The sequence below is a fragment of the Mytilus trossulus genome, unplaced genomic scaffold (assembly GCF_036588685.1).
Source record: "Mytilus trossulus isolate FHL-02 unplaced genomic scaffold, PNRI_Mtr1.1.1.hap1 h1tg000128l__unscaffolded, whole genome shotgun sequence".
NCBI lineage: Eukaryota > Metazoa > Mollusca > Bivalvia > Mytilida > Mytilidae > Mytilus > Mytilus trossulus.
In genome coordinates this window covers 4277149-4295047 of record NW_026963301.1, presented here as the reverse complement: position 1 = coordinate 4295047, position 17899 = coordinate 4277149, and the positions used below count along the sequence as shown (strand labels likewise).

Here is a 17899-nt window from a genome sequence, read left to right as displayed (position 1 = left end):
AATTTGAATTATATATACTTTTGTGGTGTACATAATAGTATGCTTATATTTGCAAATTTATAATATAAACACTTTTTGTTAAAGTTTTTGTTTTCTTTATTCGCAACTGCTATGTACAATTATTCAGTCCACTATATAAGAGTGAAGTCAATAAATAATTTCATTCACTAGAATATTCCTGCAATTCTTAGACAAAACATTTTTTCAATCTGTTCTTCAAAGATCTTCCTCTGTACATCTTTATTGAATGGAGAGATTGAAATGAGAAAACAAATCAAGTTTATTTGGACAACAACATTCTAATATTTTGTTCATTCGTTCCATCTTTCAATTGATAATTACATTGTTGTATTTATATGATCAAGTTCTTGTGCATCAACGATCGTGATGATATGACTCCTTTGTTTATAGTCATCATGTTGAAATTTCCTCTTTCAAATAAATGTAGGAAAAAACACGTTCCATTTCAAATTAATAAAAAAGTCGCACTATGGAGAAAAATATCAGCTTTAAGTTTTCTGTTCAGTATTGATCTGTGAATGATGACCATGAAAATCAAGATGGCTGACCTACAAATACACAAACTCAAAAATTATCAGTGAAGAGATCAATAAAATGGCTATTTTATCATGTTTATGATTATTATGATAAACTTTCATTTGAATATTCAAGTACTAAATTACAGAAATCGCTTAACTTTTATAAAAGTTTAGTTAAAGTACAGCTTAATTAAAAATGATAATAAACAAGAATTCGTCCAAAGTACACGAATGCCCCACTCGCACTATCATTTTCCATGTTCAATGGACCATGAAATTGGATAAAAAATATAATAAGGCATTAAAATTAGAAAGATAATATCATAAGGAACATGTGTACTAAGTTTCAAGTTGATTGGACTTCAACTTCATCAAAAACTACCTTGACCAAAAACTTAAACCTGAAACATGCACTTTCATTTTCTATATTCAGTGGACCGTGAAATTGGGGTCAAAAGTTTAATTTGGTTTAAAAATTAGAAAGATCATATCATAAGGAACATGTGTACTAAGTTTCAAGTTGATTGGACTTCAACTTCATCAAAAACTACCTTGACCAAAAACTTTAACCTGAAGTGGGACAGATGGACAAACAGATAGACAAACGAACAGACGGACAAACGGACGCACAGACCAGAAAACATAATGCCCCTCTACTATCGTAGGTCGGGCATAAAAATAAAGGCCACTGATGAGTTAAAAAAGATATTACATTTCAAATTCCAAAAAATGGCGTTTTTGCACCAAAGGGAGATAATTTAGAGCTTTTTCAATGATATATACATTTTAAAAGTCATCTGGGGCCAAACCGAATTGGTTGTTTTGAATGATTTGGTGTACCATATGATAAAGTAATAAATAAAATGAGTTATGAAAAAAAAATATTAAATATTTTTCTGAAATTGTTATACCCTAGAGCCTCTTAAAATGTCATTTGATCTCTATTGTAGAAATGTCTCATTGGAAATCAGACTGCTAAGTGTTTCTTATTTTTATATCAACCCAGCCATATTATACCTGTCCAATATCAGGAGCTTGTACATAGTTCAGTGGTTGATGTTGGTTCATATCCGTCATTTTTATTTTTCATAATTTTTTGTTTTTATAAATTAGTCTGGTATATTTGACGTTTGAATTGATGCTCTGTTTCAAATTTGGTTAGTGTTGTCTTTTATAGATTACTATAACATGTATAGGGTATGGGTTTTCTCATTATTTACACATGTTACAGGACATCAATGGCCTCTTATAAGTAATTACAATGGTTACATCCACTAAATTGAACTCTGATGGATAGTTTTCTCATTCATCATACCACATCTTATTTTAATAAATATTTTATCATTATTCACGGACAAAAACTTTTATAACTGTGGACTTACCATTTAGGCTTTGTTGACCTCTGTAAATCTTATTTTGTTGATAATTTCTTCTGTTTATAGTTTCCCCTTTATCTTTAATGTTCTTGCCCTACACATAAAAGGGTAAACATCTAATGTCATTTAATGACAAAAATAACTACTATATCATAATTAGTAGGCAACTGAAAATTTTGCCTTAATTGTATATAACATCAACTTACTCATCATTCTTGCTGTTCAATATCATGAATATTATCATTATTCTATGAATCACAGGTCACAGTAAAATTAATCTTGGCAGGCAGACATCTCTTTTTATATGATACCTTGTATTCATTCCATTCAACAACAAGTAGACCTATGCTTAGAAAAACTGATAAAATGACAAAACCAAGAAACATTATCATTGACCAAAGAACAATAAAATGCGGTCATGGTTTATATATGAATCTGCCATTCAGACATGCACAAGGGGCCTTATTGCTTACAGTATCCGGAAAAAAGACCAAAGCACAAAAACTAAACATTTTCAAAGTTCCTTATACCCTGCCATTTTGTTATGGATGTGCCTGTTCCAAGTCAGGATCCTATAATTCAGCACTTGATTGTCGTTTGTTTATGTGAAACATATCTGTTTTTTATTTTTTTTTGTACATAAATTAGGTTGTTAGTTTTCAACTTTCAACTTGGCTATCATCATGATCATGTGTAAATTCATACAAGTGTTCGGAAAACAGGAAGTTGTGGAGTGATGAATCTGAAACTACATCACACGGTATAGCTGACTTATTTATTAAACCCTGAAACCAAATTTCAGAAATCCTTCTATTGTAGTTCCTGAGGAAAATGGGACGAAAAATATTCATTTACTGACGCAAGGATGGATGGACAGACGGGGGTAAAACAGTATACCCCCCCCCCCCCCCCCCCCCCCCCCTCTTTTTTAAAGTAGGGGTATAATTTTAATACGGGGTATAAAAACCCTTGCAAGATAATAAAGCAAAAAGAAGTAACCTAATTCTTACTTGTTAGGGCTATTTATTTATTGTCGGTTATACAAATAACAATACAACATAAGCTCTGAAGAGCTTTTATCCGACATACACACATGACAAGCACAATACATTTGTACATGAAACATAAAGCTCATCAATGAGATAGTAGTCTCAGATAGAGAGAGACGGGGTCAACCAAACTCCCCTATTCAATCTGAATGTAGGACAGAAAGTCACACACTGTCACAGGACAAAAAGTCACAATTTAGTTTAAAGATTATTTTGCTTTGAACAAGAAAACACTCTTTTTGTATTTTTCTTGAAGTTTTATACATGAACATGATGTAGCAACTTTGTAATTAAACTTTATTAAAAACAAATAAATCAGTGCTTTAGGTTTGCGCACATTACCATTACATTTGCACACACAAATCATTACGTACAATGTGTGCAGCTTTTGATTACATTTGCACGCATTTTTTGACATGTAAATATAAAAAAAGAAAGATATGGTATGATTGCGTTTTACAGCTGACTATGAGGTATGGGCTTTACCTCGGCTTTGCTCATTGTTGAAGGCTGTATGGTGACCTATGGTTGTTAATGTCTGTGTCATTTTGGTCTCTTGTGGACAGTTGTCTCATTGGCAATCATACCACATCTTTTTTATATTGGCTCATTGTTGAAGGCCGTAAAGACCTATAGTTGTTAATGTCTGTGTATTTTGGTCTCTTGTGGACAGTTTTCTCATTGGCAATCATACCACATCTTCTTTTTTATAATATGAACTAGTCCAAATAATTATGACGTCTGGGACGGCTATTTTATTTTTTTTCTGGGACGCCTTCCTACAACAGTTGTAGGAAGGCGTCCCAGAAAAAAAATAAAATAGCCGTCAACAGTTGTAGGAAGGCGTCCCAGAAAAAAAATAAAATAGCCGTCCCAGACGTCATAATTTTTCAATAATTATGACGTCTGGGACGGCTATTTTATTTTTTTTCTGGGACGCCTTCCTACAACAGTCGTCTGGGACGGCTATTTTTTTTTTTTCTGGGACGGATTCCTACAACAGTCTGGGACGTTGTAGGAAGGCGTCCCAGAAAAAAAATAAAATAGCCGTCCCAGACGTCATAATTTTTTGGACTAAATATGAACATGATGAACAATCATGACAATTTCCTTAAATTAAAAATGAATATATGTAATAAAAAGAAGATATTTCAAAATCTTTTTTCGTTTACATTCAAACAATTGTCAACAAATTGTTTGTGACTTTTTGTCCTATCAACTTTGTTACTTTATGTCTGAGTCTGACATGTGGCTGACTTTTTGTCCTGTGACTTTCTGTTCGTTTACCTTCCATCTTAATCAGTGAACTGAATAATTGTTTTTAGCAGAAGTCCGGGTAATGTTAAAAGATCTTAAAAAATCAAATGTGCAAATTAAGAGTCAACACTTACACAGGGACAACACAATACTTTTTTCAGAATGTCAGCAAAAAAGGATCACTGGTGACAGGGGAGTGTAACCGATGAATTGATTTAGAATCAGATAAGATTTTCCCGGTACGTCAAACACCGCTCAGGAGGACCTCCTGAGTGCACACATGCAGGGCATACAAAGTGCACTCATGACAGACCCTATAAAGTCGCCGTATCTGCACACATGATGAATGTACATATTCGTTATAGATCGTTATACACTTCTCATTTTAGAGTTAAATTTGCAAGACCTCTTCAGATTTTAAAATAATAATGCTTCTAAAAATTTATTATTTCCCCCAATTTTCGCAATTTCTTCGCTATAATTATTAAATCTTTATGCGACTGTGCTTTTAGTGAATATAAATGATGACGAGGGCCTCACGAATAAATATAAATATGAAATATACTGGAACATCGATTAGCATAGATCGGGCAGCAGAGTAAACTTCCACATAAATCTCGAAGTTATTTATGACGGATAATATAGACTGCTCCTGAACTGAGACTACTATGTGTTATAGTAGTCTCAGTCCTGAATAAAGTTGTCAAATACATTAATTTGTGTTTTTTACTTCTACAAGAAATTTGATTCAAATGCTAATTACGCACCATTTGCTGAGCAGAGAATCATTCTAAGCCAGGAACAGTCTATACTAACTGATAATAACAGTAAGAATAGAAAGTCTCTGTAAAAAGGCAGTCAAATCCTAACAGAACTGTAACTTAATGATACATGTACATCAAGTTCCAGCACCTCACCAAGCACCCTTGCCTTGCATACTGAGATGGCAAACTGGTGTGTGTCAGTATTTTGATATATAATTTTACAACGATCCTTAAAAAATAACCAAACAAACGTTGAATCAAACGATATGAACCTACGCAGTTTTATCTAAATCTTTGTTAAAATACGATTTTAAATTGTTCAATTCTTTCTATTTCATAATTTTGTCAAAGTCTACTTTTTAAAGTTTTAAATTTTAAAGAAAAAATTAATATTCTATTTTGATTTGAAGAAAATCTTTTTGAACTGTTATGACATGGTGTTGCAAAGCTGATTACAGGTAACTAACATACAGTATTTTTCCATTACGACAGTGCGTGTATTCTCGGGTGTGTATAACGTATAGTTTTCTAGAGAACATCCTGTCTACGTGTAATACAGATTGATGACATTATACAACATTTCTTTTGTTAAATGTGATAAGGTATCTGTGTCCATTCGCTATTTCAACACCACTAATTTTTCGACGAGAAAAAATAAAAAAATAATTTATATGAAATTAAGAAGAAAAGTAGCAAATATATATAAACTTCAGTAATTACGCATTGAGTAAACATAATTTCAATATTGCATGAACAAATCCGTGAGAAAACGTATACATGTATGAATTAAGATGTGTTTAAAAAGACCCATTGGCTTTATTTTACACTAGGACCTAAGATAACTAGAACTAAGCAATGTTTGATGGTTGAGTGGGGACTCATTGACTGCCTTAGAGGGGTCACGTCCAGTCATGCTTCCGTGATTCCCTATATAGTCTACCATTTGTTTTCCAAGATTTAGGGGGGGGGGGGGGCGGCTGAAAAAAAAACGAAATCCGCCTCTGCTAATTGGGAAGTCATTTGGTCTGATACACACATATATATAAATATACCTCTGTGGCGGATCCAGCCATGTGAAAAAGGGGGGTCCCAACCCAGGACAAAAGGGGAGGGGTGGTTCCAACCTTATGTCCCCATTCAAATGCATTGATCGTTCAAAAAAGGAGTGGTTCCAACCCCCCGAAACCCTCCCCCTGGATCCGCCACTGATACCTAGTATGCATATGATTAAGAACAGCTTTAAATATATGCATATAAAAGGTACGTCTAAAAACCGTTCAGGATCTCTTGGTTGCACACAGGACATTAAGTAACTTAGGACATGTATATATAATAGTGAGAGTTCAGGGTATACATTCGATTGATATAAACTTATTTTATAATTTTGTAATTTTTGTTTTGGTAAAATCAGAGACATATAATACATGTATTGAGACATATATTATACACGTACATATAATACATGTGTTTCTGAAAAAAATCAAACCATCTTTAAAGAAGTTATTTCAGTTTGAATCGACTGTCTTTTGCATTAGGATTCCAAAACGTTAATGTTATTTACAAATGCCAAAACCTGCAAATATATTTTAGACAGAAAGAAACATTTATATTCGGTGATTTTTTACACTAAACGTTTTTGTAATTTGTTTTAAAAATATGAAAAAGTACATGTACATCGTTTTTCAAGATTTGTATAGTTACTGGTTTAATTAAGTCCCCTTGATGATGAAATTTAAATTGCGAGACGCTAATTAATAAACTATCTATCTATCGGCATGCGCCGTTATTTGGGATACGTCACGGATGACCTATGGTGATATTCAATACGATATAATATACAATCATCATTTGAATTTGGTCAATTGATCTTTAATAATTAGGACTAATTGGTGATGGCAGAGAATATGTCGCTGGTGAGGGTTAAAAACATATAGAAGTAAACTTTGCCAAAACAAGGTTTCCTTGGAAAAAATTATGAAAATATATGAATATGCTAATTTTTTTTTCTTTCCGAAATAATAATTAAAGACGTTTAGAAATAAAAAAAAAATCACAGTTGGGAAATTTTCAATTCAAGTTATTTCATTTTGAAAACGTTGAAAATATAGATCTTATTCGATGTACAAAAATGTGGGCCGCTTGGATATCAACTTGTGAAACCCTGCTTAATTAGGGTTTGTCTACTTTCGTCTTTTTATATTGCCAAACATTCTATAATCAAGGATTTGTACAAGGCCTTGTTATAATATAATGAATCTCATCGCCAATATCACCATAATTACATAAAGAACAGATACAATATTGTCCTAAAGAGTTTGCCATCTAACAATTCAAAAAGAAATGTTGAGTCGAAACTGAGGTACCAAATCTATAAAAAGAATCACTATTTTAGTCGAAAATAAACTGTATGTATTCTTTTTTCAAAACTCCTGAAATAATTTAACATTATCTATAGAGAGCTTACATATGCAAATCTTTTTAGAAGTATGTGAGCGTAAATATATTTGTTTATTATCCCCCACCCCTTTTTCCTTTTATAAAATTTAATTGTAAACGATTTTCTTTCTTAATTTGTGTTTGCTCATGAACTGGGGTTCATGCTGTCAAAAAACAATAATGTCTCCTTGTGTATAAGTTATTGATAAGAATTTTTTTTTTGAAGCCGCCAGAAGAATAACGGTACGCCTTAACACCGCTTGAAGAACCTCCTGATTGCACTAATGACATATATACGAAGTGCACTCAGGACCCTTTATAGTCATCGCACACAGGATGGATGCATATATTCGTCTGTCTCTGGTTATACGCTTCTTATTTTTCAGTTAAATTTGGTCAGAGACATATATACACATATGTGTATATATGTCTCTGATTTGGTAGAATTTGAATTCGAACTTAGATAGATATGTTAATTCTTATAAAATAATGAGGGCACGTGTCACTGATTACACAACTACTGAGCCATGAACTATCCAATCAACAAAATTGATTTGATTATCTTTATTGTTGTTTATAGATTGTGTTGTTAGTACAGTGTGACCATGCGGGAAGTAATATTGTGACGTTTAAAATGAATATCACGATGATTTAAGATTTTCGTATTTTATTAAAATTTCGTTCCATTAATTTTTAAGTTTTATTCTTAATTTAATTATCCTGTCCTGGACCAGTAATTAATTCTTTGTAAGATTTTGAAAAGGGAAATATAAATGTTCATACTTTTAAAGAATTTATATTAATAAAAGTTTGTATATGGAATCCGTTCTTAACTGTAAAAGCAAAGCCGTACTTTTCAAACAATCAAACTAATATACGTTGTAGTTAGATGTTATTTCTCATGTTTATCGAACTTGTCCAGGAATTTTATTTTTGAGTTATACGAATGTTTTAAGAAATCCGCATTTATTGAGGTTTTTCTCTCTAATTAAAGTCGTTTTGTCCAGTTTCACAAGCCTGAAACGAATTTCAATGTGAACATAAATTCTGAAAATGAACTTGTCTCCGTTTTCGTCTCCTTTTTTGAAAATTATGATATTTTGAGTATAATTATTTCTAAACAATATGTAAATTAGATTGTAGTAAGATTCTAAACTTAATTTAAAAAAAATGATTTTTGTTACAGCGAGAAAGATTTTCTATTGACACGAAATCCGTTCAAACCACAACTAAGTCTTCGTGCACAGATTTCCGTTAAGGTTAAACTGAATATTGTACATACTTGTCTTCTCTTGTATAATGGTTTGTTGAGATTAAAGATATACAAATTCAATAAAATTTGATATTCAGTCAACATTGTGTTTGTTTAAAAACTTGATTTAGAGAGAGAGAGAGAGAGAGAGAAAAGAATCACACTGAAAAACAAAAATCGAACTTGTTACAGAAAAAAACTACAAAATAATTTTCTTTATTCGTGAACTGCAAAACACAACAAATTAATTTACCCGTCATCATGAAAAATAAACTGAAAAAGTACATCGAATGAGATATTTTATTTTTTCTATATATATGCAAATTCATGTTAAAGGTAAAACTGAACTAACAATACAATTCCTAAAAAAATCATGGCTGAGTAGTTGTGTAATCAGTGACACGTGCCTCCATTATTTTATAAGAATTAACATATCTATCTCAGTTCAATTCAGGCGGGGATCCAGAGAGGGGGCGGGGGGTTCCGGGGGTTGGAACCCCCCTTTTTTTAGCCGATCAATGCATTTGAATGGGGACATGTAGTTGACCCCCCCCCCCCATTTAGTCCTGGGTTAGGACCCCCCTTTTCAAAATGGCTGGATCCGCCCCTGCGATTTCAAATTCTACCAAAATTTAACTCTAAAATAAGAAGCGTATAACGAATATAAACATCCATCATGTGTGCAGATACGATGACGGTAATGGGTCCTGAGTGCACTTTGTATGTCCTGAGTGCACTCAGTAGGTCCTGAGCGGTTGTTAAGACGTACCCGAAGAATAAATCATTTCCTGAACCTAAAATACATTTAACTGTAATTAAAGAAAATTCGCCTAAAACATTCTCTCATATATTTAAACAATTGTAAAATATATAATTAATCCAACGACTTTCTGTCTGTTTACTTATACAACTTGTTCAGTTTTTGTTTATACCCCTAATAGATGAAGTATTTTTTTTAGGAAAATTTACAACTAGATGAACGGAATTAAGTACTTTTTTAGGAAAATTTACAACTCAAATTTTCAAAAACAAAATTCTACACTTTTTACCTAGATTTTTTTCTCTGTCTCGAAGCCGCAACCGGTGACCCCGTATCAAACATAGCGACCAACACCTCACATGACGTATTCTCGATGATGAGGTATTGACAATATACAATCAAATTTATCAATATACAGCAAGTAAGTAATTTGGTGTTGAATGCCAGTAGATCAGAATTTATTAATTGAACTTTACCTGTTTAAGGGGCACTAGCTGCCAAATTCATGTTCTTCATCGATTTTAATAAAATTCACATAACGTGTATATAGTGTTGAATTGTTTATCAAAATGTGACGCACAATCTTGGCTGATATGCATAAAACCATTATATTTCATGACACTGCATGAAAAAGAAATTGACTTATCGCATAATACCAGAACCAGAGACATATATATTGTATCTAATATCTCTGCCAAAACTAAAAAATAAACTACCGTAAGTCCACATAAGAGGGTATGGATGTGAATTAACAGAATAGAGAACAAAGGACAAAGAAAAAAAGGAATAAAGAATAGTGAAAGAAAGAGAATAATGGAAAAAAGTGTAAGTTATTAAAAATATAACTAAAAAAAAGACAGAAAAAAAGACACCCCCGCCGAGACGAGGATTACATGCAACTGTTATTTGACGTTGCCGAGTTATTTTAAGATTAAGACATGTATTAGTAGTCAGCCCGTAAAGCCTCTTGCACCAATTTGAGGATTACCCAAGGCAGGGACATATATATTATATGTCTTATATTATATGTCTCTGCCCAAGGTTAATTTTACGGCGGCTCATTTTATTTTGGCTTAGAAATAATCATAATTCACAAGTTTCCTTCCCCTGCACTTTCGATCCCACATGTAAATAGCACGGTGATTTCAAATAAGACATTGATACATTACAACACTTGCCGTCAGTATTTGAATATATTGATTAAGAAGGTATAGAAGATTAATGCACGCACACTATTATCCACCACTGGCCTAAATAGTTAGTCCGCAAACAACGAGCGTCATAAAAACCCAGCACTTTGAACACAGCCACCGGCATGGTGTGAATCTGAAAGCTTCCCACTATCCATTTCTACCAAAACTTTTGCCTTTCATTTATCAAAAATGAAATATGTTGATATTAATGGTATACATGTATAAGAATTATTGGGGAATTCAAACCATTCCTATTGTAAGTGATAAAACTAAATTTATATCAGGGTGATTGAAATGAGGGGAAAAAAGAGAGGATCAGGAGTTAGGGCCCCCTGTTTGGGAAAAAATTTGGTTGATTAAATATGGAACCACTGTGGCATGGCAGGAGCAGGCCCCTCTTAGGCAGTCGGTGGGCCCCCCAAAAAAATTCTGGATCCACTACTGTGGTCTTCAGTTGTATTATCTTTTTAAAAAAAAATTACACCTGTGTTTAGTGTATATATATCTAAAGTGTAAATCAAGGGAAAATAATGTAAACAATCTGTGCAATGGGACCTATTAAAAGGTATTGGGGGGGGGGGGGGGGGGGGGAGGATGAGTCCATGGGAGGTAATCCCCACCCCCTTCAATTTGAGAATATGCTATTATCTTGTAAACGGTACGGATCCCCACCCCTAAATCATATTAATTCTTGAATGGGACGATAAAACAAATGAAATGAAATTAAAAGGAGGTCTTTGAGGGTTACCCCACCCTGTTCAATTTGAGAATGAGCTCTTATCTTGTGAACGATCCAGATCCCCACCCCTAAACCATATATATTCTTGTCAGGAAATAAAATTAATGAAATAAAATAAAAGGGAAGTCCCACCCCCTCTAGTTTGAAAACTTGTAAGCGGTCAAGATCCCCACCCCTAAACCATATATATATATTCTTGTATAGAACAATAAAACAAATCAAATGAAATATAGGGAGAGTCCATTGGGGTCACCCCCACGGTCCACCCCTACATGTTTGAGAAACTTTTAAATGGTTGAGATCCCCAGTGGTTAGGTGAAAAAATTTCCAGATCCCTGTTTCCCACCCTCAAACCATCTATATTCTTGTATGAGACAATACAACAAATCAAATGAATATAGGACCATCCCCTTTGTCTTGGGTTGGGAACCCCCGCTTTTTAAAATGGTTGGATCCACCCCGGCATACCATCTAGCTAGCTATAAAGGCTTTAAAAATATGAAATCAAACAAGGAAATTAACAGTGAAGGCAACTGTTTTGAATTTAAAAAAAAAGCCTTTTACATAAATATAACAATGTTAAATTTTTTGTGCATTTATTTTTGCTTACCGTATTTTCAATAATGGACAAAATTGCATGATTCAATATTGTAATTTAAGAAAAATCAGCATACATGTTATAAAATGGGAAGTGGAAACTAGGAATTTGACAAAGAGACAGCAACCCAATCAAAGAGCAGACAACGACCGAAGGTAACCTATGGGTCTTCAATGCAGTGAGAAGATTTCAGCACTGGTCTTCAGCTCATAAATATGTATCAGAAATGAAAATGAGATACAGCTTTCAGTTGTATTAATAAAAACCTCACAATAAGTTCTGAATATCAGAATATACAGTATTGCAAGATTCTCTCAAAATGTACACACAGAGCTGAAAAACTGTAAAATTAATCATGCTTATTTAACATTAAAGTCCATGGAGTCCATCTAAATATGCATACTCTCGTACAAAGGAATATAAGTATGCAATAGACATCAAGTTTTCAAAAATAAGAGTATCTATGCCATTAATTTACGACAAGATTTTCAATCAAGTAATAATTTCGGTTTGTTTAAATATCTTGGAGGTTAGTATGACCTCCTTTTTGGTGATGATATTTTCGTTTTAAAGTTGAGAAAATTGTTTGTACCAACAAAAATAAAAACGCAAAGTCAATCTAGAATTATGTTTTTATCATTTTTTTTATGTTTAGGTTGTCAGCAAGATGAAAAGGACAAGTATGCAGTTCAAAATTCAAAATGTGGATAAGCTGAGGTTCAAGGTCTTACCTTTGCAGATTTTCATATTTTGCATGAATGAATTCAAAGGTTATATGATGGATGGCAGAGAAAGAAAAAAAACACTTTTCAATTATCCTGCTCCTGGATAAATGTAAAACATCTTGTTTTTCGGTAAGTTTTATGCTCTGTTTTGATAGTGTTAGCGCATTCATCTGTCCAGTCTTTCCTCTAAATTGTATCCTCTTAAGTTTTTGGTGAGTGTTCGCCATGAATTTCAGTAAGTAACTTGTGGATTTACATGTATATACTCAAAATTGAGTACTAATATTAATGGGATTTTAGCATGACATCCTGCCAAATGCTTGTTAATCATGTTTATGTTCCAGAACATACAAGTATTTGGACTGTACGCATACAGTCTGCCCAATTTTAAGAAGTTGGTCAAGTTTATTAGAAACAAATGTACAGTACAGATCAACATAACTGAAATCTTTGACTTTAATAGATTAATACAAAAAGTTTAATTGCAATTAAAATAAAAACACATGTTTGGTCGAGCTGGTACCAGACAGTACAAGTATACTTAAATGGTCTGACTGTACAAATATGGTGGGAATGTAAGTTCTGGACCGTAAACGTAAGGTCCAAATACTGATATGGTCTGGATCATTGATACATGTCTTAAAATTAATATCAAACACATTGGTGTTTTTGAACTTGGTAATAAGTTATTTGATAGAACTATAATGTTTTGGGATATCAAAATCAAAAATATCCCATTTTTACTTTTAATAAAGAAGAAGATTATTGATGTATGTATAAATGTATATTAAAATGAGACAGCAAGCCAACAACACAAAAAATAAGGATGAAACATACATATTTTTTTTGTATCAATATTATAATTTCCAATATGTTCAAAGAGTTCAAGGTATTTTTTCATTGAAATAAAACACAAATTGTAATCTGTCAGAACTTCAAAAGCTTAAAGAAATATTGTTTCTGTTGTCTACATTTTGTATAATATATTGCAAATTCTTGTGAAGATTATGAATAATGGAATGTTATTATAGTTGTCAGTTTTAACATTGATCTTTATACTGTATATTCATAAATATTGCGTGCATTTATTATTGCGATTCTGTCATTTTAGACTTAAATGCGATTTAAAATTTTACGATTTTGAGAAAAATCTTGTTTAATCCATATATAAAAATATTTCATAATGCGAGTTTAAATTATTGCGTTGCATTTTTCGCAATAAAAAAAAACTCACATTAATTCTGAATTTACAGTATATATATTATGTATATAACTTGGGAAAATACCCAAATGTTATCAAGAAGAACAAATTAATTGATTGTTATATGGTATTAGAATAGGAAGATGTGGTATATATTGCTAATTTGACAACCCTCCATCAGAGACCAAAGGATGTAGGCCGTTAGCAACTGATGACACGTGGACAACCTTTAACAATCAGTATCCATACCGCATAGCTATTTTTATTGAAAATCATATTATTGCTACATGTATGCAAACAATTTTGTATTATAATAATACAAAATTGTTTGCATACATGTAGCAATAATATGATTTTAACAGTATAATACATTACTTTAGATTTTATTGGTTCTTTTTCAGAAGGATTGAAATTCACCACCTAGAATAAATGGAGAAAACATAAAAACAAGACCAGAATAAATATAAAGACAAAAGTTGGATCAGTTATTATTTACATCACTCAGTCAATGATTTGAAGTTCTTTTAAATACAAAAAAATATTGAAACCAAAATAATGTCAAAGTTCTGTGCTGAATGACCAAAAAGTGGACTATACCATCAAACAATGCTGGATTATAAGAAACTATTAATGTTTTGTGTTGAGGGAAATTGTGAAAAAAAATTAGATTTACTTAAATAGCTACTAGTATTTTAAGCCTAACAATAGAGTTTTTATTGATTTCAAATGGGAAATAATTGTGTTTTAAGGATGTACACCTCTGAGGAGCCAAAAAGTTCTAGAATTAAACTTTTTTTCTTAACCTGATTTTTAGGTTTATAAGACTGTAACAAAACAATTGGTGAAGAAAAAATCATATGGTGGTGTGCTTCTTTTTTTGCTCCGGCCCTTTGAAAATGCCCAATTTTGATGATTTTCTCACTTTTTATCGATTTTTACCTATTTTTGGGCTATTATCGTGAAAAAAATCACAGTTCCACAATTAAACTTTTTTTCATACTTTCCATAAAGATGAAGTGGACCAATCTGAATAAATTTAACTAACAAAAACTATAGGTAGGTGTTAATATAAGAAAGTTTTATCATATTTTGATGCTTTTTTGTGTAAAATTTACCATACTGCCAATTTTGTATTTTTATGATTTTTCTCATTTTAAAGAACAAAATGCATATTAATTCAACTTCTTTGTTATAAATGATTGAAAAAATACATATCTAAGAAATTTGAAAAGACCAAAATGAGATGGGATGTATATTATTCTTGTAAAATCATTTTTTGTATCCCTCACCCATTTTCTCAAAATTTTGACTAAAAATACTGACTTGAATGGTCGTAAAATTTGAAAACTGGATTATTCAAAAACCGTTCATGGTAAATACACAATTTTTTCACAGAGTTATGTTTGATTATAATATTTTTAAAATTCATTGATATTTTCCACTTCTATCATATGTTTTGGAAATAATTTAAGAACGAGATTTCAACGAGACTGAACGAGACTGAAAAGTCAGAAGAATACATCCTTAAGAAAGTATTCTATAATTCATGAATAAACATATATTGATACTTACATTATCTGCTTTGTTGTTTAAAAGTTTAGTTTTGAACAGTTATAGAACAATATGCTAAATTAACATTTCCCAAGAAAAAAAAGATATTCAATTAAAAAGATTCATATTATAATAATTTACTACCAAATAGAATACATTGTAACATACACATTACTGTATGTTTATATCTATATATTTACAATTAGAATCCCATAGGATTTTAATTTGTCCCATGGGATATTAAAAATCCCATGGGATAATAAAAATCCCATGGGATTTTTTTTGTCCCATGGGACAACAAATATCCCATGGGACTACAATTATCCCATGGGACCAAAAAAAATCCCATGGGATTTAACCAAAATCCCATGGGATAATGGTCAATCCCATGGGATTTTGCCCTGTCCCATGGGATATTGAAAATCCCATGTTTTTATAATTCAAATTACAAAATAAATATGAAAGAAACAGTAGAAAACCAATGAAATTATTGAATCCCATGTAATTCCGCACATTTTGGTCATATACATGATATTGTAGCTTTTGTTTGAGGCGGCGGCGGATTTGCAAATGAGTGTTTTGCAAATTAAAAGTGTCCAGTGTTTTTGGTGTATTTCTCGGATACTTTAAGCATTTAGTTAAATATATTTGGTGTATGGAATGTTTGTATGGTGTAATTATCTATCTTGCAGTAATATTAATCTGACCTTGGCACTCCTTAATCTATCCAAAATTAATACAAGAAAATAAAATTAAAAAGCATACAAGACCAACAATGGCCAAAAGCTCCTGACCTTGGACAGGCACAAAGATGCGGCGTAGTTAAATATGTTTTGTGAGATCTCAACCCTCCTTGTAACCACAGGCACTTGTTTCTGTCAATATGGGGTTTACTATCCATACCAGTACACAAAAAAACACAAGGTAGCTAACGGGAATTTTTAATGTGTTCGCTTCAACCAATATTTTATTACTTTCCCTTGCCCCTTTCACGAATAAAAGTACACCAGTCTTTCGGTAATTGATTTATCTTCACAATGAAATAACTCTCACGAACCTTGAGAATACCCCTCAAACAGAATAACACACTTGAGATGAGAATTATTGACCTTTTTCCAGACCATTGAATTTGGAAGGACTTAACTTGCGGTTTACTAAGGAAGTTAATATAACACAGCAATCTGATTGGTCGAAATCATCTGGTTACCTGTTTATTTATACTAGTTACCAGAAACCAGAAAAATGTGACCAATGGGATTGCACAGTTTTATTAACTTCCTAAGTAAACCGGAAGTTAAGTTCTTCCAAATTCAATGGTCTGGAAAAAGGTCAATAATTCTCATCTCAAGTGTGTTATTCTGTTTGAGGGGTATTCTCAAGGTTCGTGAGAGTTATTTCATTGTGAAGATAAATCAATTACCGAAGGACTGGTGTACTTTTATTCGTGAAAGGGGCCAGGGAAAGTAATAAAATATTGGTTGAAGCGAACACATTAAAAATTCCCGTTAGCTACCTTGTGTTTTTTTTTTGTACTGGTATGGATAGTAAACCCCATATTGACAGAAACAAGTGCCTGTGCTTGTAACCCTCTATCCAATGAAGATATGAAAAAAACCCAAACACACAGCAATACCGGCACAAAAAAACTCAGTTTAAAAGAAGTCGCCTCGATCATCAAGCACAATCCCATCGCACCCGTTAGGGGTTAAAAGTATATCAGATCAGATGGGATACCAGCAAAAATAGTTAAAGCTAGTAAATCTGTCGTTGCACCTCAGCTAACCAGTCTTATAAATTTGACTGTGGACACGGGCATATTTCCAGACAAACTTAAAGAAGCCCAAGTTACACCCTTACATAAAAAGAGTGACCCACTACTTAAATCAAATTACAGACCAGTCAGTGTGTTACCTATTTTTTCAAAATTTTACGAAAAAATATTTGAAATACAGTTATACGATTTCTTTGATTCCATTTTTAACCCTTATTTATGTGCTTTCCGTAGAGGACATGGATGTCAGACTACGTTGCTCAGATTACTGGAAGACTGGCGTAAAGCTTTAGACAAAAACTTATATATAGCTGCAGTTCTTATGGATTTATCAAAAGCTTTTGACCTCTTACCTCATGAAATTTTACTAGATAAATTACTAGCATATGGTGTTTCTCCACATTCAGTATCTTTATTAAAATCATATCTTTCTGATAGAAAACAGCAAATTAAAGTAAACGGTGTTCTGAGTAGCTGGGCTGACATCCAAAAAGGGGTACCCCAAGGTTCTATATTGGGGCCCCTTTTATTTAATATCTTCATAAATGATATTTTTTATTTTGTTAAACATGGTACATTATATAATTATGCGGACGACAATACTCTGTCTTTTAGTAGTCCGGATTATGACCATCTCATATCAACATTAGAATCTGAGTCTCAAGTGCTTATTGATTGGTTTAAAGAA

General features: G+C 32.4%; 2 long non-coding RNA genes across 2 annotated transcripts; one reads left to right on the top strand and one right to left on the bottom strand.

Annotated features, from left to right (window-relative positions):
- Positions 1–114: 114 nt before the first annotated feature.
- LOC134700243 (uncharacterized) lies at positions 115–4428 on the bottom strand. Its single transcript, XR_010103817.1, has 3 exons — positions 4356–4428; positions 1922–2009; positions 115–569 (listed from the first exon to the last, which is right to left on the bottom strand). It is a non-coding gene; the product is annotated as an uncharacterized LOC134700243 (long non-coding RNA).
- A 6117-nt stretch (positions 4429–10545) lies between these two features.
- Positions 10546–14586, top strand: LOC134700242 (uncharacterized). The gene is made up of 3 exons (XR_010103816.1): positions 10546–10641; positions 12619–12817; positions 14291–14586. It is a non-coding gene; the product is annotated as an uncharacterized LOC134700242 (long non-coding RNA).
- The last annotated feature ends 3313 nt before the right edge of the window (positions 14587–17899 follow it).